This window comes from Micromys minutus, assembly GCF_963924665.1.
Source record: "Micromys minutus genome assembly, chromosome: 3".
Classification (NCBI taxonomy): Eukaryota; Metazoa; Chordata; class Mammalia; order Rodentia; family Muridae; genus Micromys; species Micromys minutus.
This window is the reverse complement of record NC_137972.1, coordinates 13,475,247-13,498,337: the sequence shown is the minus strand read 5'-3', so window position 1 is coordinate 13,498,337 and position 23,091 is coordinate 13,475,247. Positions and strand designations below refer to the sequence as shown.

Here is a 23,091-nt window from a genome sequence, read left to right as displayed (position 1 = left end):
AGAATTCACAGGGAAAATAAAGTCAACAGAACAGAGAAAGTAACACTCAAGTATGTTATCCTCTCTACCCTCTTGTCAAAAGAAAAAAAAAAAAAGAACAGTGATTTTGACTATGAATTTCTAAAACTGAGTATAAGCATGGGAAATGGGCACAGTGCACCTTACCATTCTGTGCACTGAGATGGGAAGGACACCGAGAACTTCCTCCACACACCTAAGCACAATGCCTGTCTTCAGAGAGAACACTTAGGCAATCGTTTGAATTACGTGTGTTTCTCAAAGAACTCCATTCTGGTTTTAAAAAATAACCTGCAGACAACTGGAGTTATTCGTTTTCTTCAAAATGAATGATGTGAAGCCTCTCTCTTCAGAACTGACAACACTGATAGCCAATGATAAAATTCAGAATCTGGGAAAATGAATTAACTACCAAAATCTTTACTCCTTTCAGAATCTTAAAGACTTTTGGATAAGACTAACAGTCATACTAAGGAATAGTTCTTATTTAAAAGGAAATGTAAAATCAAATGTGAATTCTGAGTGAAAGGTCAGGAAAACTCAGTCAACCATCATTTTCCAAATGATCATGCACATTACAAAACGAGACAGGACCCATAAGAATCACAAGATGAATCAATAGATATTTAATATTATAGAATATTTAAAAAATCATGTTTTTTTCAATGTTGCAACTATTCTTCAAGGCTCCAATAGTGTTGAGATTAGATAAATATCCATATTTATATGAAAAGACCATTAGCAGTCCACCTTTTCCAACTGTGCATTTGAGTGTAGCCTAATTATACACTTTACCTACAACAGCAGGTCAGATGCTGAACTTAGAAGTGACAGTTATGGAAACTGAGCCTTCCCATTCTATCCTGCTGGTCAATGGGCTAAAAAGAATAGCAAAATGCAAAATAATACATTTTTCACTAATTTTGGAAACAAAATTTAGTTTATCATATTATTTTAATGTTAACTTTTAATATTAAGTAAATAATATTTTAAACATTTTAATTGCTGATATGTTAAATAATGGCAAAATCCCTACAAAGATACTTGAAGCACTCAATTTAAAAAAAAAAAAAAAATAAGTGTATCTTGAGACTCTTATGTCTGAAAACCACTGAATTATCTCACTATACTTGCCACCTCAAAAAGTAAAGCATCAGATTACTAGGTTGACATGGTGACACACGAACCTACAACCCCAGAACACAAGGAAAACAAAAACTGGGGTTGCAGGTGCAAGGCCACCCTGCACTACACAGAAAATACAAAGGCGGAAACCCTGTCTCTAAACAGTTGTCTTTGTATTTATTCACACATAGTATAAACCACAACATTTGACTCCTGTTTTAGCAAAACTTACTTTGTGATTCAACTAAATTATTCAGTGTCTGTATCTAAGGTCTTAGTTTCCTCAGCTCCAAAATAGAACATTCCTAACCAGAAAAGAAACCACAAAATATGTCAAAACATGTATGTAATAAACTCTAAGGTATTACAGTAAGAGGTCAAAGCAGAATTTTAAGAATGTCTTACCTTTCTATAAAAAAAATTTTCCTATCTTAAATTTTGTTACTAAAAACTTTACAGAAAAGTACAAAGTAGAAATCTCTCATTAACCAATTAGTTCAAATAGCAAAAGATGTAAGTTTACTGTTTCTTTCTCCACAGCAGTAATTGGTAGTGTATACTTTAACACACTGTTGTATATATTTCCAAACGCTTACAAATACACAGAAAAGAATAAACTCCGAAATACCCCTTCTCAAGCTTCAGCAAATTCTGTTTTATTTATCTCATGCTGTACCTGTGCCTATCCAGAAGTTTTCAAACATCATACATGCATCATTTCATATTCCTAGACTTATCTTTAAGACACCATAGTTTAATATAACAATACCATATAGAATTCCATGGTCAGGGGCTGGAGAGATGGCTCAGTGGTTAAGAGCACTGACTGCTCTTCCAGAGGTCCTGAGTTCAATTCCCAGCAACCACATGGTGGCTCACAGCCATCTGTAATGAGATCTGATGTCCTCTTCTGGTGTGTCCAAAGACAGCTACAGTGTATTCATATAAAATAAAATAAATAATTCTTTAAAAAAAAAAAAATTCCATGGTCAAGTTTCCTGAACGTCTCAAAAGTCTTTGCTTTTAATTGGTTTGTATTATTAATCTACCATTCTTTCTAGCTGTTTTTCAAGTGGATCAACATATTTAACTGAAGCTAAGAATGAAAAGGAAGCAATGCCATCTCTCTGTTTGATACACCACAGACAACTCACTAAGTCAAGAACTGTGTTCCTGAATGTGCTCCTCCACCAGCCAAATAGCAAAAACAAGCAACAGAAACCAAAATACACTATAAAACAGGTCATCATGTGACAAATGCTCAAGTATTCTGAGAAGTGACTAGAAAAGGACATGACTTCGCTGCTCAGTGCAGGAAAGCTCTGTGAACTGAGAAGAAAGAGGTGACAAGAATCAGCCACCTGCCATTTCAAAAAGGATGGGGTCAGGTCCATCACAGCGCAAAAACTTAACTGATTCAGCAAATGTTTATCAAAAGACTATAGTGCTGGGTCCTATCCTAGGATATGAGTTAGGTATTTTTTTAAAAACCCTAATGTATTAAATAATGTATTTATAAAAACCACACAAGGCCAGGAATGTTTCTCAGTTGGTGGAGTATTTTACTAGTATGCAAAAGGACCTATGGGCTAGATGTCCAGAACTGAAAATACCAAAATTGGTATATAATGCAGACAACAAGTAACACGCACCTCTCTGGATGTTATCACCCATAAATGTGAAGGGGGATGAACATTTTTAAAATTATTATCTTGCTATATCACAACATATATGGTGTACCCTCTCCTATAAATTATGCCAATCAACTGCCACTATCATACAGAGCTACATATTTCTAAAGCACACAAACCAGGGCAGTTGTAGAGTATTTCAGTTACAGTATTGTGGCACTATTGTTTAAAAAAGAGGGAAAAGGCATGGGAGCAACACCTATAATCCAGTACTTTAAAGGTATAGGCAGTAGGTTCACAAGTTCAAGACTAACCTCAGTTTCATAATGAGTGTTAGATTACCCTAAGCTATATGAGACTCTCTTTTTAAAAAAATCATTAGAATATCATAATCAAAATAAGTTACTCAGAATAACTGAGATGGAGGTGAACATGTACCTCAATTGGTGAATATGTGCCTAACATGTTTGAAGCCCTGGGGTCACTATCTAATACCACCTGGAGTACAGAGGCAGGCTTGTAATCCCAGCTCTTAGGAGGTAGGGGGTCCGAAGTTCAATGTCTTCATAGCTTGGGATACATATGACCCTGTCTCAATTAAAATAATAATAGAGGAGCAACAGGAACTCGGATCTCTTTAACTTCCTTAATCTTTGTTTTATTACCAGTCATCAGACAGGACTCTTCCAAGCACTACTTACTTGTTTGTGGTACTTACTGTCCTTACTGTGGTATTGTTCTGTCTTATCAGACTATGAGTTTAGCTCAAAAGAGCAAAACCTTTATTTTCAGTTGACAGCATGCAGTCATAAATTTGCTGACTAAGCAGAAAGATAAACCATTATTCTTCAACCTCCCTAATTTCCCTTCATCATACACAGTATGCATGGCCATCTTTTAAGGTCAGGGTCAAATTTTGCTATCTCTGAACTATACCTTTGAATCTTCCAATTTCTTTTCTCCTTACACTGTGAACCTGGTCCTTACTACTGTCGAAGAATTGTTTATCTTTGCATGCATGCACACTCACCTTAAAATTCTTATAACCTTTCACCCTTTAAGAGTATAGACCTGTGTCCAAACCCTTTAGTATCAATGTAAATAAGATGGTTATCCTGGGGGAGGTGGTGCACACCTCTATGCACTCTGGAGACAGAGACAGACAGATCTCTGTGAGTTTGATACCAGCCAGAACTAAATTGTGAGTTCCAGGCTAGCCAGGGCTACAAAGCGAGACTGTTTCAAAATAAAGGAATAAATAAAAGAAACAGTACATCTTTAATGAATGTTTTTCTTGATTTGCAAGTGAGTAAATTTGGAAATTTAGTTAATAACTTGAACATTTTATAATTTATCCCTCCAAAATCAAAATGGGCCATGAAACTGTAACATGGGTCCTTCTACTTTAAACTTAACTCTGGGAATTACGTTTTATGCTTACATGTAGTTATATAATCACAATAAGCAATCACCTCACCCTTAGATTGTGTTTTTATATAAAAAAACAAACACAAAAACAGAAACCTGACTTTTTGGTGACAAGAGGCACTCATAATTAACTAACATTGATCAGAAAGAAGATACCGGTTTATATTCTCTTCTTGTTGAAGTACCAAGAGGGTATTTTTTCACTTAGACCTCTTTCATCCCAAGATGTATCCTATTTCCTCCTATACTGGTCATACCCCTGGTATACATGCGTGTGCACACGCACGCACACACTTGTCCTCAGTAACCCGCCTTAGATTCTCCTTTTGAACCATTCTTGGTTTTCTCCAGTCATGTATTAAATTTCTAACCTCCTCAGTCAGTATAAAAGAATGACCTCTTCTTAAAGTATAACCCTGGGCTCCCTGCTCCTCCCTGTTCCAGAGACAGCTGCATCTTCTTGTGCAGTGCCAGCCTCATCCCTTAGACAAGATGGTGAAGGTCGGTGTGAACGGATTTGGCCATATTGGACGCCTGATTACCAGGGCTGCCTTCTGCTCAGGATCTGGCAAAGTGGAGATTGTAGTCTTCAATGACCCTTCATTGACCTCAAACACGGTCTACATGTTCCAGTATGACTCTACCCATGGCAAATTCAATGGCACAGTCAAGGCTGAGAATGGGAAGCTTGTCATCAACGGGAAGCCCATCACCATCTTCCAGGACTGAGATCCCGCTAACATCAAATGGGGTGATGCTGGTACTGAGTATGTTGTGGAGTCTTACTGGTGTCTTCACCACCATGGAGAAGGCCGAGGTCCATTTGAAGGGTGGGGCCCAAAGGGTCATCATCTCCACCCCTTTGGCTGATGCCCCCATGTTTCTGATGGGTGTAAGCTATGAGAAATGACAACTCACTCAAGATTGTCAACAATGCATCCTGCACCACAAACTGCTTAGTCCCCCTGGCCAAGGTCATCCATGACAACTTTGGCATCGTGGAAGGACTCATGACCACAGTTCATACCATCAGTGCCACTCAGAAGACTGTGGGTGGTCCCTCTGGAAAACTGTGGTGTGATGGCCATGGAACATCATCCCTGCATCCACTGATGCTGCCAAGGCTGTGGGCAAGGTCATCCCAGAGCTGAATGGGAACTCACTGGCATGGCCTTCCGTGTTCCTAACCCCAATTGTGGATCTGACATGCCGTCTGGAGAAACCTGCCAAGTATGATAACATCAAGAAGGTGGTGAAGCAGGCAGCTGAGGGTCCACTAAAGGGCATCCTGGGCTACACCGAGGGCCAGGTTGTCTCCTGGGACTTCAACAGCAACTCCCACTCTTCCACCTTTAATGCTGGAGCTGGCATTGCTCTCAATGACAACTTTGTGAAGCTCATTTCCTGGTATGACAATGAATACAGCAACAGGGTGGTGGACCTCATGGCCTACATGGCCTCTAAGGAGTAAGAAACCCTGGACCACCTACCCCCAAGCAAGAACACTGAGAGCAAGAGAGGCCCTCAGTTGCTAAGGAGTCACCATCCCAACTCAGCCCCCAACACTAAGTAAGCATCTCCCTCACAATTTCTATCCCAGACCCCCAAAATAACAGGAGGGGCCTAGGGAACCCTCCCTACTCTCTTGAATACCATCAATAAAGTTCCACTGCACTCCCCCCACAAAAAAAAGTATAACCCTGATTATTTACCTTCAGCCAACCTTCAGGACCCTTCCTTTATAAAGCCAACCCTTTATCTATCTAAATGAAAGAAATGTATAAAAATAACAGACTACCACTACACATGTAAATCAGGGGAAAATGACAGCTGGCTTTGAAATATATGTAGCTTTGGGTTAGATTCACTTTATGACTTTGCTTAAACCAACATTAGTAATATTTTTTTCTTTATGATGGTGAACATCAGTCTCAATTTTAAAATCTGATACAGTTATTACTTTAAAGACAATCAAGCATCAAATGTACTTTGTTTCCTATGAAGTCTTTTTAACTCGTTTAATCTGTTGAAATATGTTGAAAAACTCGTTTTCTGTTATCCTTGGTTATCATCTTCTGGGGGAGTTTTAAGCCAAGTGAGATTTCCCTATATTAATCTACTTCTTCAAGTTATGGTATCTTCTGTTTGAGAACTCAAGGCACTTAAAAAACGTTGGTGTCCAATGAATTATTAGTCTAGACGAGATACAACAGAAAACTGTCTTTGTTGGAAATACCAAGAACACATGAGACTCGAGGATAAATTACACTGGTAAATTACATCGTTTTATTTATCGGGACTTTATGATTGGCTGAAAACAGAAAAGGCTTAACAATGAATAGTTACATAAACTTGTTTGTTTAATATATTAAGCCCAGATAATGTAAATTCTATGAAATTCAATTTCCTAATTCAGGCAGTTAGAGAAAAGGGGATATTTTAAAAGTCAACATTGCTCCTGCTCTTCTCTAACTCCAGCCAATCTTCCCCTAGCGTCTCAGACCAACTCTCTTTGTATGTGGGAGGGAACACGGGTTTGTATCTAGGACCTCACCTAACCCCAGGCCAGACCTACTTTTAAACTAGCTGACCTCTGCCTCCTCTTTCCCACTGTACAAATTCTCCAAGTGTAAGAACGAGGAGGGAGGGGGACTGAGTTACCAGGAACTTCTTCTTTGCCCCCTTTCTCAATTACCATAATTAAACCTTTGATCAAATAAACCAGGAACCCCGATCTCATATTAACATTTTAATCTTATAGGTGCTCAATTACATTCACCAAGCTGAACTAAAGGACGAGAACTTCTGAACTGATCAAGTGAGGGGTGGGAAAGGAGTGGTAATTGTGTACTTTTTCCCCTGGCCTTGTCCATTAAAACTTACCATCAGAAACACTAAAGTTAAAAAAAAAAAAAAAAAAGCACAATTTTAGAGTAAGTATTTCACTTCAGTTGCTGAGATACCAGAGAATAAAATAAAACAAAAATTGTAAATATCATTATCAACAGTTTATACCTTTTAAACATCAACTTATTCACTACTTACTAAAGTCCAAAATAAACTTATTTCTAATTTACTCTCCATGTGGAACTCTGATAAACACAAAGTATTGCAGCTAAAAGCCAATAATTCAAGCTCAAGTTCTAAATTTTTCCATAAGATGGTAAATGTTAAGAAAAAAAAAAAATTAGTGCCAACATCCCAGAATGTTGTTAAACACAGTAAATTCTACAACTTAATTTCTAAAATAAAGACAAAACCCTTTTTGCAGTGTCTAGTCACATTTTGACTAAAATACACAAGCCACAAATACTTGTTTTCAATATAACCTCTCCAAGCTGCTGATCTTCCCCAAATACAGAAGTCTATAAATCTGAATTATAGCCTCCCCAAGTGTGCCCACTAATACATGTGATTCTCGAGTCATTAAAAAGAAATTATCTCGATTGTTAAGTTCTTTGTTCCCCTTCTTTTGAAATTTACCTTTAGAAGTCTTTTCTTTAAGAGAGATGAAAAAGTGTATGTCTCTTGAGGAAGCAGTTGTCAACTCTAAGTCCTATCAGCCCCAGAGTGGCCAAAGACCCCACCACCACCATACATTTTTAGAGAGAAAGAGTGAGCAGGAGAGAGAACACATACCTGGTCATTTTCCCAGCAGGTTCAATAGGTTTGATTCACTTGTAAGAGCAGAGTATTTACTTACAATCTTTAAAAGCAAAGTGGCACCCAGAGCACTGTGTAAATAAAAACTTCAGAGGCTTTAAAACCCTCATCTTAACTCACTTCCCCTTGGTTCAAGGGGACGGCAGAGCCAACCCCACACAGCAAATGAGATTATGCAACAGGTTTTTCCTCTCTAAGCATGGGCTGATTAGAGGTGTGCGTTCTCCAAACAATCTGAGACACACAGGGCTTCAAAACACCAAGGATCTTTGCAACCGACGTTTAAGAAAAGTGCCTTCGAATTTTGCAGTAGCCATTCATTTTAAGATCTCCTTGTACTTTCCCCAAGTTTATTACCAGCTTTCTGTAGGAAACAACCCAGCGTCCGCTCTTCAAAGAGTTTGCATATACGTCCTCCTCCGGGATTTTTTTTTTTTCTCACGTGAAACTACACGATACACACAGACCGTCCGTTGTTTCCCCGTTTTAATTTCTCACCTTTTACGGCTACTGTAAATAAAGAAGTCACCGACGGAGCGTTCCCCCAAGCCCCCCAACACCATGACGGGAGCCCCGGAATGAAAGTTGAGGTTTGGGGGTGGGTTTTCGGGGGGGGAGGGAGGGAGGGAAATGAACTTAAGGAAGCAACACCGTCGCTCTCCAGGTGGCCTCGCTGCAGCACACAAGGTGAATTTGGGATAATGGAAACATTCAGGCCGGGGCCCCACTTGGCAGTCATGTTGTGTAACAAGCTTCGCCCGCCCAGGTGCCCGCGACCCGCGGCCCGGAGCTCGCTCGCCCGCTCCGCTCGGCGCGGCCAGGCCGGGGCGCCCCCGCCGCTCGGGCCGACCCCCAGCGCGGCCTACACACCCCCCGCCGCCGACGCCGCGGCCGCTCCCGCCCGCCGACCCCCGGGGAGAGCGCGCGGCGGCCGGCACGAGGTGCGGACGCGCCTCCCAGCCGGCCCGCGGCCCGCCGCGAGCACTTACTTGAGGGGCCGCCGGCTCCAGGCTCGCCCTGTGGGGAGCGAGCGTTGTCACACCGCGTCGCCCAGCCGGCGCTCGCGCGTCCTCCTCGCCGCCGGGGCTTCTCCTCTGAGGGGTGGGCGGAGAGCTTAGCGAGAGCCCGGGCGTTTGCAACTTTTCTTCACTTTCTCTTCCACCGCCCCCCGAAAGGGGGGAAAAAAAAATGTCGACAGGGATGAAGAAGTTGAGGTAAAGTTGGGGGTCCGCGCGGGAAAAAGTGGAGGGGGGGAGGGTAAATGGTTGGAAATGGGATGAGAGCCCCCCCAAACGGTGATGCCCGCAGGAGGGGACCAGGGGGGGCAGGGTGGGGGTTGGGGAGAGAGAAAGAGTCGCTGGTCAGGAAACTTCAAGCGCGGATGAGGTCATCGGTTTAAAAATAAAGAGATGGCGTCACTTGAAACCAATCCCAGTGAATGAACTCAGCGGAGCCCGGGGGGGAAAGGAGGAGACAGGCGAGGGCAGGGCGGGGGGCGGGGGCGCCGGGCGGGACCGCGCGTCGCCCGCCCCTCGGTGCTCGTCCCCGCGAGCCGGAGGCTCCGGAGGCTCCGGGAGGCGGGCTCGGGTCGCGCTCCCGGCCAACCGAGCGGCTCGCGGGCCGGCTCCCTGGGCGGCGCGCGCCCGCCTCGTCGCTCCGGGTTCGCGGCCGGCCCGAGCGACAGGAAAGCACGGGGATCTGAGACTGCTGCAGTCACTTTGTGAAGAAGGTTCCGGGATCCCAAACTCCGGGCTTTTCTCCTGCGAGGGAAGTTGCAGGTACTTTAAGGAAAATTGCACCCCGTGCTGTCAGGAGTTCACCTGTGTCTTCGTCCTTGAAAGACCCTACGGGAATGCCTCGTTTTTTATGGCAGACGCAGCCAAGGATTATTTAAAGAAAGAAAGAAGAAGAAGGAAAAAAAAAAACTTTTCTGCGTGGGCGGTGAACCGCCTTTGAAAATTGTCCTCAATCCACATGCCGTCCCCACCCCGCTACACACACACACACACACAAATAAATCTATAAAATGTAATAAAGCTTTAAGGGGGTTTTGGACAGTCAGGAGCACTGACTGCTCGATTCCCAGCACACACAGGGCTGCTCACATCCAACTATAACGCCAGTTCCTGGGGATCTGATGCCCTCTGCTGACGCGCACCTGGGGCACACACACAAACAGGAAGGCAAAACACCCTTACACATAAAATAAGTATTTTCTACATCAGTAGTACAGCATCATCTTTCTAAGTCAAACCAGAGTTCACTTCCTCTCAAAGAGATGCAAGACCTACTTGATTTACTCCAAGTCTCTCATGGATTTGGGTTTTTGTTTTGTTCTCTCTCTCTCTCTCTCCTCTTTTCAAAGTAGCTTTGTTTTGAGACACTACATACTTTGGAAAAGGAGAGACCTGAGGTGGCGACAGCCACTCTCAGCGACTGAGCAGCACAATCAAAGCTTTATTCCAGTGTTCTTTGAGCATGAAGCTGCTTCTACTAAAAAGGACTCACGTGGGTATCACATAACAAAGATGAGATTATTGACCGAAAGGCACACTCCTAGTGGACTGGCCCAAGAGCCAGATTCCCACGTAGGAAGAATTTACCCCTCAAAATCATCATCTGCAGGGTGGTGAAGGAGTCTGGCCCTTCCAGGCAGTATGTTGAGGTAAATCGATGTGGACATTGCTTGGGTGGCTTTTTTTTAAGGTGTCAAAAAAAAAAAAAACCCTAAGGAGCACGTTTGGAGTGGGTTAGAAAGATGATTTTTCTGTTAGTATTCTCTGCCTTTAAACCCTGCAACAAAGGTGCATCGGTTAGGACTAGCAATCATTAATCATTTAAGGTAACCATTATGGAACATGCCTCAGGGTACTTCAGATCATCTTTCAGAGTGGAAAAAAAAAAAAAAAGAGCCCGCCCACTTGGAGGTGGGAACAGCAGATGTCAAGTTGCACGTGCCGGACCCAGCTTAGAGGAGGGGGTGCCTTTGACCTCCTCCAGATTTGAGTGGAGGGGGAGTGTCCAGCGGCTTCCCTGCCCTCTCGTGGCAGGACGTGGTACTGCAGCGTCACTGAGCTGACAACCACCTAGAAGCCTGCTTTTGGAAGTTGGGAGGGTAGTTTTAAAAGATCTGTCTTCATAAGGAGAGGTGTTGGGATTTATTGAGGGAAGGAATACAGAGTCGTTGTGGTAGAGGTGGGGAGTGTGACTCTCGCCAAGATAAAAGACTCGGAACAACTCCAACAGCTCTGATGTAATTGTCTCTTCCTTTATTTAGACAATTAAATTGTAGTTTCTTCCCTGTGTGTGGTACTATGAGAGCCATTCTAGGGGTACCTTCTCTGGATGTGGTCTAACTGTGGAGGTAAAACATCGACCAAAGCTGAGTATAGGCTGCATTCATGATTGAAGGTTAAAAGTTTAAAGGTCAGAAGGTGGAGGCAACCTAGACTGTATAAGGAGAATGAAAAAATAAGAATAAAGCTGGCAGGGTGGTGCAGGCCTTTAATCCCAGCATGCAGGTGGGAAGGGCCAGCAGAGCTCTGTGAGTTCAAGTCCAGCCTAGTCTACATATGCGGCTCCAGGCAAGCTGTGGCAACATTTTGGCACCTAGTTTTTAATCACCACTACCATCATCATGAATCTAGAGGGGACAAGATGAGAGACAAAAGAGCAGTTTGGGGGTGAGGGGGTTGAGACAAGGTCTCACTATGTAGCTATAGATGTCCTGGAATTCAGTATTTAGACTAGGCTGGCCTTGAACTCACAGATACCTACTTAGCTCTGTCTCCCAAGTGTCAGGATTAAAGGGGTGCACCACCATGCCCAGCTATGGTTTTGTTTGTTTGTTTGTTTGTTTAAGGGAAGGCATCTCAGGAACAGTTCTAACATCCTTAGAGAATAATTAAGGTTTAGTTTGTAATTTAAAAAAAATCAGTGAAAAGATTATTTATTAAGACAGGTTCTCCCTTTGTAGCCCAGGCTAGCCTGGAACTCACTATACAGCCCAATCTCTGCTATGACCTCAGACTCATAGCAAACCTTCTGCCTCAGCTTTCTGAGCACTGGGGACTAGTTTACAGGGGAGATTCAATAAACAGAGACATGAAAATTAAATGAATAAGGTGTGTTCGGGTGACAAAGGAATAGACCCTCCCCATAGTAAGAGACTTGGTTTTTAGCAGTTAGATATGAAGTCAAATTAAAGCTATTCAGAGGCACATAATAGAGGCACTTGGATGGTCGGATAAACACTAAACCCGTGGGGGAAAGGAAAACCACTGAGAACTTTCCTTACTGAAGTTCATTTCTCCATTTCTCCTGCCTCACTGTGCATGCGTGTGTACTCACAGACACACACACATGGATATCAAAGATATTAACCTCTTGGTTGTTGTGTTAAAATAAGAGTCTCAAGTACCAAAGACTAACATTAAAGTGAGGTGACCTTGGACTCCTCAGCCTCCAGGTGCCTAGAATTACAGTCGTGGGCAGCAACAAAGAATATGAACTTTTAAAGTTAACAGAACATGAAAAAATATGTACAAGATGTAGACTCAGAACTATAAGATCCTCATGAAAAATATTTAGTGAAGACCTGATTAGAGTGACTTATATTCAGGGACTGGAAGAACCAGAAGTATGGCGATTATCCAGTCTTCTGTGCTCCAGTAAGAACTGCAGCAGCCTACAAACTTAAAACAGTTCCCGGCAATATCCCAGAATTAACAACAACAACAAGATCTTAAAAATCTTAAACTAGAACAATACCTACACGTACAGGATTAAGTTCGAGCTGGATTCCCAAAAGCCCAACAAAGAACGCTTACTCCTGCTGTTCCAGAAAAACAAGGGCTCCGAGATCTAAAAACCAGATAACATAAGAGAAACCATTTTCACTTCAGTATGTCAGTTTACTGTGGTTCTTAGCATAAAATAAGAGCAACAAAACATTTAGTTGGAATTAAATATGCAAAGCCATGACGTAACACCTGCTTTTCAAAGAGTCGGGACAGGATTTTGAGAGCTCATAAGGAATCTCCCATCCTTTACTTTTTTTTCACTGTTCTGGTACCAGGTGTGACGGTACACAGGTACACAGCTCTCGAACTCGGGATGCTGTGGACCAGCATGGTGGCTCAGCAGGTAAAAAGCCTGATGACCTGTGTTCCATCCTGGGACCCACAAGGAGAGAAGGGATTCCTGGTCTCCACAGCCGACATGAGGCATGTCTGTGCATACACTTGTCACACACACCATACACACACTCATCACACACCATACACACACTCATCACACACACACCATACACACACTCATCACATACACACACTCATCACACACACTCATCACACACACACACCATACACACACTCATCACACACACTCATCACACACACTCATCACACACACACACACTCATCACACACATACACCATACACATGCTCACACACACACCATACACACACTCATCACACACCATACACACACTCATCACACACACCACATACACACCATACACACACTCTTCACACACACTCATCACACATACCATACACACATACACCACACACACACTCATCAAACACAGACACACCCACACCATACAACACATACACATACATACACTCATCACACACACACACACACACACTATACACACATTCATCTCACACACACACACACCATACACACATTCATCACATTCACACAGACACTCATTACACACACACACACAATAAGACACTTTAAAAGAGACAGTGGCAGAAGATTGAAAGCTAGAATCCAGCGTATGTTACAAAGCCAGGTGCCTCTGTAAGGACTGTCAAGTCTGTCTGTCTCTGGTTTAACAAGGAATGGGCAGAGTGTGTCTTACAGAAAGCAGTCTTACGGTGTCAAGATTTCAATTGACTAGAAATAGAACAGAAAGGATGAGATACCTTTTTTTTTTTTTTTTTCAAAAAGCTTGAAAAAAACAGGGTAATATCTGGGAAAGCATAGGTGTAGAACATTTGAACCCTACAAGGTCATAATGGCCTGACAGCCTATCTCAGGTTCATCTTGCTCCTGTTAGCACTCTGTGGGTGTTTTATACGAATGTTTGTTTTTGCATTTATTCATTTATTTATTTATTCATTTACATAATAAGGGTGAAGCATGGAACACCTGTAAAGGTCAGAGAACAATGCCAGACGACTTACCATCCACAGCGTGGGGGCTATCGGTGAAACTCAGGTCTTCAGACTTAGCTGCACACACCTTCACCTGCCTCAAATCTAAGCACCCACGCTCAGTTTTTCTTTGTTTGTTTCGTGTTTTGAGACAGAATCTTACTCTGTAGCCCAGGCTGCCCTGAAGTTTCCTTCATCCTGCCATCTCAGGCTCCAGATTGCTGGAGTCAGCATGACTACCATGCCTAGCCTCCAAAGCATTGTTTTCAGGATTATGTAGAATCCAAATTTGGGGTTCCGGCCAAGAGCATTTCTGGAAAGTGAAATAAAACAGTAAATATAAACATATATTAATTAAATATGTATATTTATATATACATATATAAAATTATATATATACATATATAATAAAGTGCTGAAAATACTTTTTCCCCTGTTTTTATGATCTCACTTCCCAACTACTGGGATGTGTGTAACACCACATCTGGCTTATGCTGGATTTTTAACCCTCGTACAGCCTTTGTAAAAGGTTCTGGCTTGAAGCCCAGATCATTCTCAGACTCATGTAACCTAGGCTGACTTCAAACTTGTAGTTTCCCTACCTACTTGTCCCCAAATGCTGGGATTACAGATATATACACAGCTTATTTTTATGATTTTACATTGGAAAACAAAAAACAGAGCCTGGGAAAAATCAAGGAGCTTTGCACAGACACATACATGGTAATAAGAAATTGAAACTAAAATCAAGTTTCCCCATGAGACCAATTCACTTAGAAGATAAAATACAGAATATGAGTTCCAAATAAGACTGAAGCAACACACTTCTCTTAGAATACACTTCTGTGAAGCCTATGGCTCAAATGTAAGCTGCAGATGAGCTGGAACTAGCCAGCTACAAAATCCAGGGGGACATGGGGGACATATAGAAGGTAGTTGACACCAAGCTCTCTGAGTTACTGAGGTTTAAATCCTGTACCAAGTACAGCACCAGGTACCTGAACAGTAACATAGTGACTACCCTGTCCCATTCCTTCCGCCTCAGGAAACCCTCATATGGAACTGACCCAATGGTGACCCACAGACTGAACTGGGGTGTGGAGAATGAGGAAGCTCGTTCCAGGAAGAAAAAAGAAGGACAGCTGGAGGAACAGAAGGAAAGTGTGTGGTAACAGCATTTGACTACAGTGGTATAAAGTCTGGGAAACAGGCTGGATCTACATTACGTTAGGACCCAGCCAAAGGATTTACATGTTGTACGTAACGGGAAACGATAAAAATTTTATTTTTATCATAAAACTATATATTTTTTAATCATAAAACTATACACATGTAGTATAGAAAGTTATGTTATACACATTGAAAAGAAGAAAGTAAAAATCTTTTTTACCTGATCTGACGGACTTTACTCATAATAAGCTCAGCCCTAAGGAGGCTGAGGCCAAGTATCAAGACTCTATCTCAAAGACAAGGGCAAGGGTCTCCTCCAATGGCTACTGAGGAAAAGGGAGAAAACTTTTCTATTGTCACATCTTTTAGTGGTGAATTGTCTATCCCCATCTTCAACTTTACTGTGGCATAACTGACAACTAGAAACGATGAACAGTCATGGTTTCCAGTGTCAGAACTTGGTAAGTGTCGGCACTGAAAATGGCTGCTGTAGCCATCTGACCCCGCACGGTGTTAGCATTTCCTTCCATGGTGTCTTGCTTTTCTTTTTTTAATTATTTTAATATAGTCATGTATTATAATAGTCACAATAAAGCTCACAAATATGTGGGAAATGCTACGTCATCTGTCTTTGATGAGTGCTTGCCTCCTGTACATCTGTGTACCACCTGCAAGACTGGTGCTATCAGAGGTCAGAAGACCGCATTAGATCCTCTGGAACTGGAGTTACAGATGTTTCTGAGTTTCCTTGTGGTTGCTGGGGATCGAACCCAGGTCCTCTGCAAGAGCAGCAGTGCTCTCAATGGCTGAGCCATCTCTTCAACCCCGAGGGACTTATCTTTCATACAAAACTTTGTCTCCAAAAATGGAATTGCTCATTTGAGATGGTTTTAGGACTAGTATTAGCTTCCCAAGACTTGAGACAAAGCAAGTTTGAACCACACATTTATGGACCGCAGTGGTTGCTTGTCTGTATTATACACCTTGTCCTGTAGTTTCAGTGTGTATTTTAACATTTTCCGCTTTCCCTTCTATCATGTTATTTAATTTCTATAGAAAATAGTGGCATTGCCACACTACCCAAAGATGATTTCAGAGACATTTGTCTTGTCTCCATCTTAAAAGTGTGGCTGTTGAGATGCCTGGGATAAAAGTAGAATTTGGGCTGCCTCAATCTGACCAGAGCAGATTAGAGAAACTAAAGGAAAGAAATTATGAAGCAAGCATGGCGACAGGTGTGTGTGTGGGGGGGGGGGGGTGGCGACAGCTCAGGCGTACGTCAAAAAGAAATAAGACTGGCACAGTGGCAGTGAGCATGGGACAAAGCCAAGGCACTCTCAGAGGGGAACCGAGGACCGGTGACACGCGCCATGGAAGGCGGTAAGGATGAGTAATGAAAACCCTCAGCATTAGCACTGTCCGCAGGCCCCAGGTTAATAAATGGCAGCAGTGTGGGAAGATCAAAGACGACATGGAAAACGCTGAGCTGAAATGCAAAAGAGCAGGAACGCGAACACTTTAGTTCGTATTGAATGCTGGCTGTTGCTCTTTTAGAGATGTTGGAACTAGATGACAAATTAGGAATAAAGTTTAGGGGCAGCAGATGCGACTCCGTGGATTAGAGTACTTACTGGTTTCCCGTGGAAGGCGCTCACGTGCAGCTCACTACTCCCAGAACTCTCGTCCCGGGGTTCTTTTTGTTTTGCCTTACTTCTGTGAAGGCAGTGCTTCCCAACCTATCAGATAGCCTGCATATCAGACAGTTTACGTTATAACTCACACAAGTAGCAAAGTTACAGTTATGAAGTAGCAACAGAAATAATTTTATCACCACAACATGAGGAGCTGTATTAAAGGGTTGCAGTGTTAGGAAGGCTGAGCACCACTGTGTTAAGGGCTCTTACTTTGTTTCCCTACCCTGTTCGGGAAGAGAGGGTCTCTCATTGTACCTGAAATTTACCCCTTTAATTAAGCTAACTGCCCGAGAAGCTCCAGGGATCTGCCTGTCTGCACCTCCCCAGCACTGTAATTACAGATGCATATAACCAACATCTTTGGTTTACTTTGGTGGGCTGTGTTTGTGTGTACATATGTGCAAGTGGGTGCTCACAAACCAGTGACATGATTGCTGAGCTGAGGTCAAAGGTTAACTTCCAGAAGTGGGTTCTCTCTTATTACCATAGGGTCCAGAGATTGAACTCAGGTTGTCCAGCTTGTGCAAGAGCTTTTTTCATGAGTCATCTCACTGGCTTGGACCGAGGCTAGGAATCCAAACTCAGGTCTTTGTGTTTGCAAAGCAAAACATTTCACCAATCTCCCCAGCAATTAAAATTGCAATTCCCTTTGCGACTTTAAATCCCCTTTCTTTGTAACCTACTATAGTCCAGTGCCTGAAGATTAGAACATAAAGATTTTGGAAGGCCAGTGTTCTACTTCCTACATTCTCCACAAAGAAACTGCCTGGAAAGTTCCCTGCTTTGTCTCTCTGCCTTGCATTCACTAAAAGATAAAGGTCAATTCCACCTTGGAAATTCTTACACTCTTTCATAAGATTTTTTTTTTCCGGTATGATCTGATTCTACTTCATACTAAAATATCTGCAACCAAACACAAAGAATGTTAACCAACTACACATCTCAAAATAAACAGTTATCCCATGAAAACTTGTCCAATGAGGGAAGGAAATATTTACCATTAACCACTCATTCCTATTAACGATGCTGCTGCTTCTGAGACTAAACAGCCCTACAAATGCTCAATGGTCACCACCATTACACTGAAATTCTCTTAACAGAAACTCAACAGCAATGTTTTCACTTCGGCTTCAGTTGATTGATGAATGAACAGCAGAGTCTGTCCTCAGACAGGTGAAAAATATCAGGTTGCAAGGCCGATCGCATAAATATATCAGAGGCTTTTTTTTTTTTTTCAAAAGGAAAAAAGCGGTAAAAGACCATGAACACACATTAGGAAACCCTGTAGCTAGCAAAGGGTAAGCCCAGAGACCTTTGATTTCTCTCTAGAATTCGGTGCTTCTGTCTTCTGAATTTCTTTGTTTCAAGTTATACAGATGCACTCAAGATAATTTTAGGCAAATAGAGAAAATAATGTGTTAATGCTTGACCCAGTTTTCTAGTGGCTGGGAGGCTGGCTTAGCATGAGATCAAAGTGGAAACTGGCTTGAAAAAAAGGGCAGGACAATACTGCATTGTTTTCTGCCTTTGGGAAGGACACTCAAGAAAAAGAAGAACCGCTGGTCAACAAGTACTGAGCATCTACTATGGCCCAGCACTGTTAATGTGCTTACCACTTAATTCCCAGAGCATCCACGTGCATAAGCTTTACACTTGAAGAGTTGAGGCTCCGGAGATGAGAGTGAGGCCCATACAGACCTTCTCACCCCAATCAGCCGCTCGCACTTGCTTCCTGCTACAAAATGAGGGACTTGAATTCAATAGTCTCTAAAGCTCCTCAAGTTCTAACCGTATGGCCTTTGCGGTCGGAAAGGGAACAGAGGACAGGGAAGGGGCCTCGGGCATGGTGTGCGACCTAGGAAAGCACCAGCACAGTGTCTTAGGGCACTACCACTATCGTTCCCAGTGGGTGATAGCAATGAGTGCTTCAAGCCTGTACTCCAGAGGCTGAAGCAAGAGCATCACTCTTCAAGGACAGCCTTGGCTACACAGTGAGTTTCAGGGCAGCCCCGGCTACAGAGTGAGATCCTGTCTCTAACGCTCACATACAAACATACACACAATTTTTTTTTTTTTAATCTTCTGCTTCCTCCTTTTTGTGGACCTTTTTGAAATGAATGCTCGAGTCAAGCAGCATTTATTGATGATATTTTCTTGTGTTCTCCAGTTGAGTTACAGCCGAGTCTCTGCCAGGCAGTAAAGAGAAGTATAGGATGTAGTCTGTGTTCTTAGGGAAATTTACAGGTGAGCTACCTCGGTGGGGGGCGGGGGAGAGTATAATGCAAAACTGAACTGAATATTCCAGACCACAGGTGGTGCATGAATGCAGAGGAAGAGATGAAGGGAGGCCCAGAGCCCTGTGAGAACTGGGACAGGGTGCTGTTCACCTTGTACTGTGGGCTGGGCTTTCTTGGCCTTCTGTGTGTTGTGAAATCCTAGTATGAACCTTACACATAGTTCAAACATTCTGGACTGTGCAAGCCGCAGTGCTGTCCTTCCTATCACGTCATCCAAATGCAACTTCATCCTCATTGGCACTTACAGGAGGGTAAAACCCGGCTGGTATGGAAACACCGTCATGGTTACTTGCTTCAAGCCATGGGAAGTTTCGTGAGGAACCAGTTTCTCAACAGGGCGAATGTTGTGTAAAGGTGTAAAGAGCCTGAGAAAGTATGAGAGGCAAAGCCTGTTGTGGCAAGAACCACATCTAAACGGGGACACTTCCCTGTCTGCCTCAGCAAGGGTCAGTTTCTGGCCCTCCACCAGCAGGACACCTAGGCTTAAGCGCTTCTCTAGCGCTTTGACCCAGAGGCTCCCAGCCCCTGTCTTACACAGAAGGAGCTACTTAGCCAAACCATTCTGCATCTCTCACATTGATCTGAAAAGATGTTTCCAGAATTCTGGACCCCCTCCCTGAAAAAAAGAAAACTAAGTACCAAATCCCACCCTGTGGTGGCAGTTCCTGGTTGTCAGCGTGGCTGCATTTGGAATAAACTACAATCCAGAAATGGAGGGCACACATGTGATCCAGATCTTGAGGCATGGTGGCCATGAAAATATTAGGCCCAGGCAAGGTGGTACATGCCTTTAATCTCTGGAGACAGAGGAAAGGAGATCTCTGAGTTCAAGGCCAGCCTGGGACGTAGCAACTTCCAAGTAAACAAAAGTGTAGATCCAGGCATGGTGGTGCACACCTTCCATCTGGACCATACCTTCTGCTGGAGGCCCACAAAGGGCAATAGAAAAAGGAAGGGTTCATTCTTTGCCTGCTCGTACTTACCTGCCAGCACATCTTTGAGAACCCACTTCTTCAGGATTCCAGCTTATACAGAAGACCAGCTGAAACACCTACCCTCATAGGACTGAGCAACTGCTAGATTCTTGGACATACCATTCAAAGCTGCCCACTGTTGGGTTAGTTAGGCTGCAGACTATAAATCATTCTAATCCCTTAATATAGAGAGATATTCCATAAATTCTGTGACTCTACAGAACCCTGATTAGTACATACCCTAAATATAATATGAGAATCTTATCCCAAAAGATGATGTGACATACATTAAATAGTTACCATATGTTCAGTATGTGTTCTGGAACAACACTAGATTGAAGAATATTTCCTAAACTATTTGAAGACAAGACCAACACACAGGAAACAGTAGCTAAGTGTCTTCATCATAATTTTACCATCAAGTACTAAAGCAAGAATAACTGGAGCCCAATACGGTGGCACATGTTGCATTCCTAGCATCCTGAGGCAGATGATGGGAAGTTTGAGGCAGACCTGAGCTATATAGCAAAACCCTGTCAAAAAGAGGAGGAGGAGAAAGGAAAGAAAGAAAAGAGGCTGGTAATTGGCTCAGAAAAGTGAAACTTTGGTGATCCCAGAAATAATGAGGGAAAGTCTCATGGAGACAAGGATTAGGATTGATATTGCAGAACCAGAAGAATTTCCATAGTCAGCAAAGAAAAATTATGATGTTCAAGAAATGAGGAAAACCACAACCAAGGGCAAAAACAATGCAAATCCATGCATGAAAAAATGGAGGTGGTTAGCCTGTCCTGGGGGAGACTGTACTTATTAAGAATTCATAGAAAAAAAGACCATATCAATGAGATTAACTCAGGGGCTTGGAAGGTAGTATTTGCTTAGCATTTGTGAGGCCTTAGATCCCCCCCCCCCCAAGCTCCACATGCACTAACTATGATGTGTTCGTGCCTGTAATCCTAACAACTGGAAGGGAGAGGAAGGGGGATGGGAAGTTCAGCTTCAGTGAGCTACATAGGGAGTTTGAGACCAGGATGGGCTACATGAGACCTTGTATCAAAAAAAAAAAAAAGATTTATTAACAATCTGGGTAAACCTACAAGTGCCGATTACATGCCAAACATTAGACTGGGTTTCTTGCCACAAAGTAACAATAGCTTAGCCTGTTAAAATTTACAGTGTGCCAGGTACTATGTTAAGCACTTCACATATATTAAATCACCTTGTCCTCACTACAGACCTTGAATGTTAGCACTGTTAGAATCCCCACTTTGCAAAGGAAAAAGACAAAAGTCCAGAGAGGTCAAGTCATTTGCTTTAGGTCACATAATTAGTAAGTGGAAAAGTCTGGGTGTAAGCCAAGTGAGTCATTTCAAACGTGGGTTCTGAGCACAATGCTAAATTGCCTCCACACATATTACCTAATTAAATCCTCGTTAAGTTCTCTATGACATAGGCATTGTTATCCTCATTTTGCAAACGAGGATCCAAGACACCAGGAGTCAACCAATTGTGCAAGGTCATTCCACTGAATACAAGGCTACAGTTTGAAAGCATTCCTATTCCAAACCTATTAAACTTTCCATTACAATATATCCACCTGGCAGAGGTATTGTCCAGGTAGGATCAAATTGTGGAAAATGTTGACAACCCAAGAAGAGCAAAAAGCCTTGACAGGGACAGGCAAGAACTTCAGGATTTTAAGCAGGCATAATGATATTAAATGAGGATAAGTCTAGGTCTAGCTTCAGCTGGTCACAGGAAATGGACTCAGGGAACGGGGTAGACAAGACATTAGGTAGCGTCATAGATGGTGAGTTCATAGACATGGACAAGGGAGGGGGAAAGACAAACAAGATTAAAATGCAAAGGAAAATCTGATTGTCATTGGGGCTAATTGGCTGAGGCTACAAGAGAGATCAAAGTGCTTTGAATCTAAATGATTCAGTGGGTTACTGACAGGGACAGACATATCCTACAAGGACCTGGTTTGTGACAAAAAAAAAAATATTTTGAACATATTATTTGTTTTATAAAACAGTGACCTAAAGGACTGATCAGTAGGGATACAGGAATAGAGCTTTGGGGGTTGGAGCTCGGGTAAAGAACAAACACTAGACAGCAGAAGTTGTTGATCACAGTTGACCAAAAGGAGGTTAAACAACAGCCAGCGAAGGAGCGGTGAAGGAGTAAAGGTTACAGTGACAGCCCAGGGCTGCAGCTCATTTTGTAGAGTGTTTGCTTAGCATACACCAAGCCCAGGGTTTAGTCCCCGTCATAAACGGGCCATATTGGCTAATGCCTATAATCCAGGAGCTGGGGAGACGGGATGAATAATCAAGAACTCAGTGTCAGGGCTGGAGAGATGGCCTAGCTGTTCTTCCAGACGCTTGATTCCCACCAGCACCCCATGGCCGCTGACAATCATCTATAACTCCAGTTTCAGGGAACTTGAATGTCCCTTTTCTTCCATCTGAGGGCACTTGCACACACACACGGTGCACAGACATACGTGGAGGCAAAGCATCCATGCACAGAAAACAAAAGGGTGTTTTAAACCTTCACCAAACCCCCTCAAGGTCAGTCAGCGCTTTCTATACAGCAAGTCTGAGGCCAGCCTGGGTGACAGGAGATCCTGTCTAAAAGATAATTAAGAAAAAAAAAAAGTTGGAATGAGCCAAAAATCAGCACACAAAAATCAAGATGAGTGGTCAGAGCCAAATAAACGAAACCGAAAGAGACGGTGGTGAAGGACAGCAGGGAGGGTAATGGCCACAGCACTTCCTGTGCTTCTGGTAATCTAGGGTATTTCCTAGAGGAGCCAAACCCAGCTTCTCAGATAGGCCCTGCAGAATAATCTAGAACTTACTCCCCTAAGAGAACGGGTGGTGGACGTCAGCACAGAGACAGACCTGGAGTCATC

General features: G+C 42.9%; 1 protein-coding gene across 1 annotated transcript in view; it reads right to left on the bottom strand.

Moving 5' to 3' along the window:
* Nucleotides 1-9,084, bottom strand: part of DUSP16 (dual specificity phosphatase 16) — a 73,213-nt gene extending 64,129 nt beyond the window's left edge. Inside the window, exon 1 of the mRNA XM_080914697.1 lies at nt 8,855-9,084. The gene's annotated coding sequence lies outside the window, so the exon portion shown is untranslated. The remainder of the gene's footprint in view (nt 1-8,854) is intronic.
* Nucleotides 9,085-23,091: the final 14,007 nt, after the last annotated feature.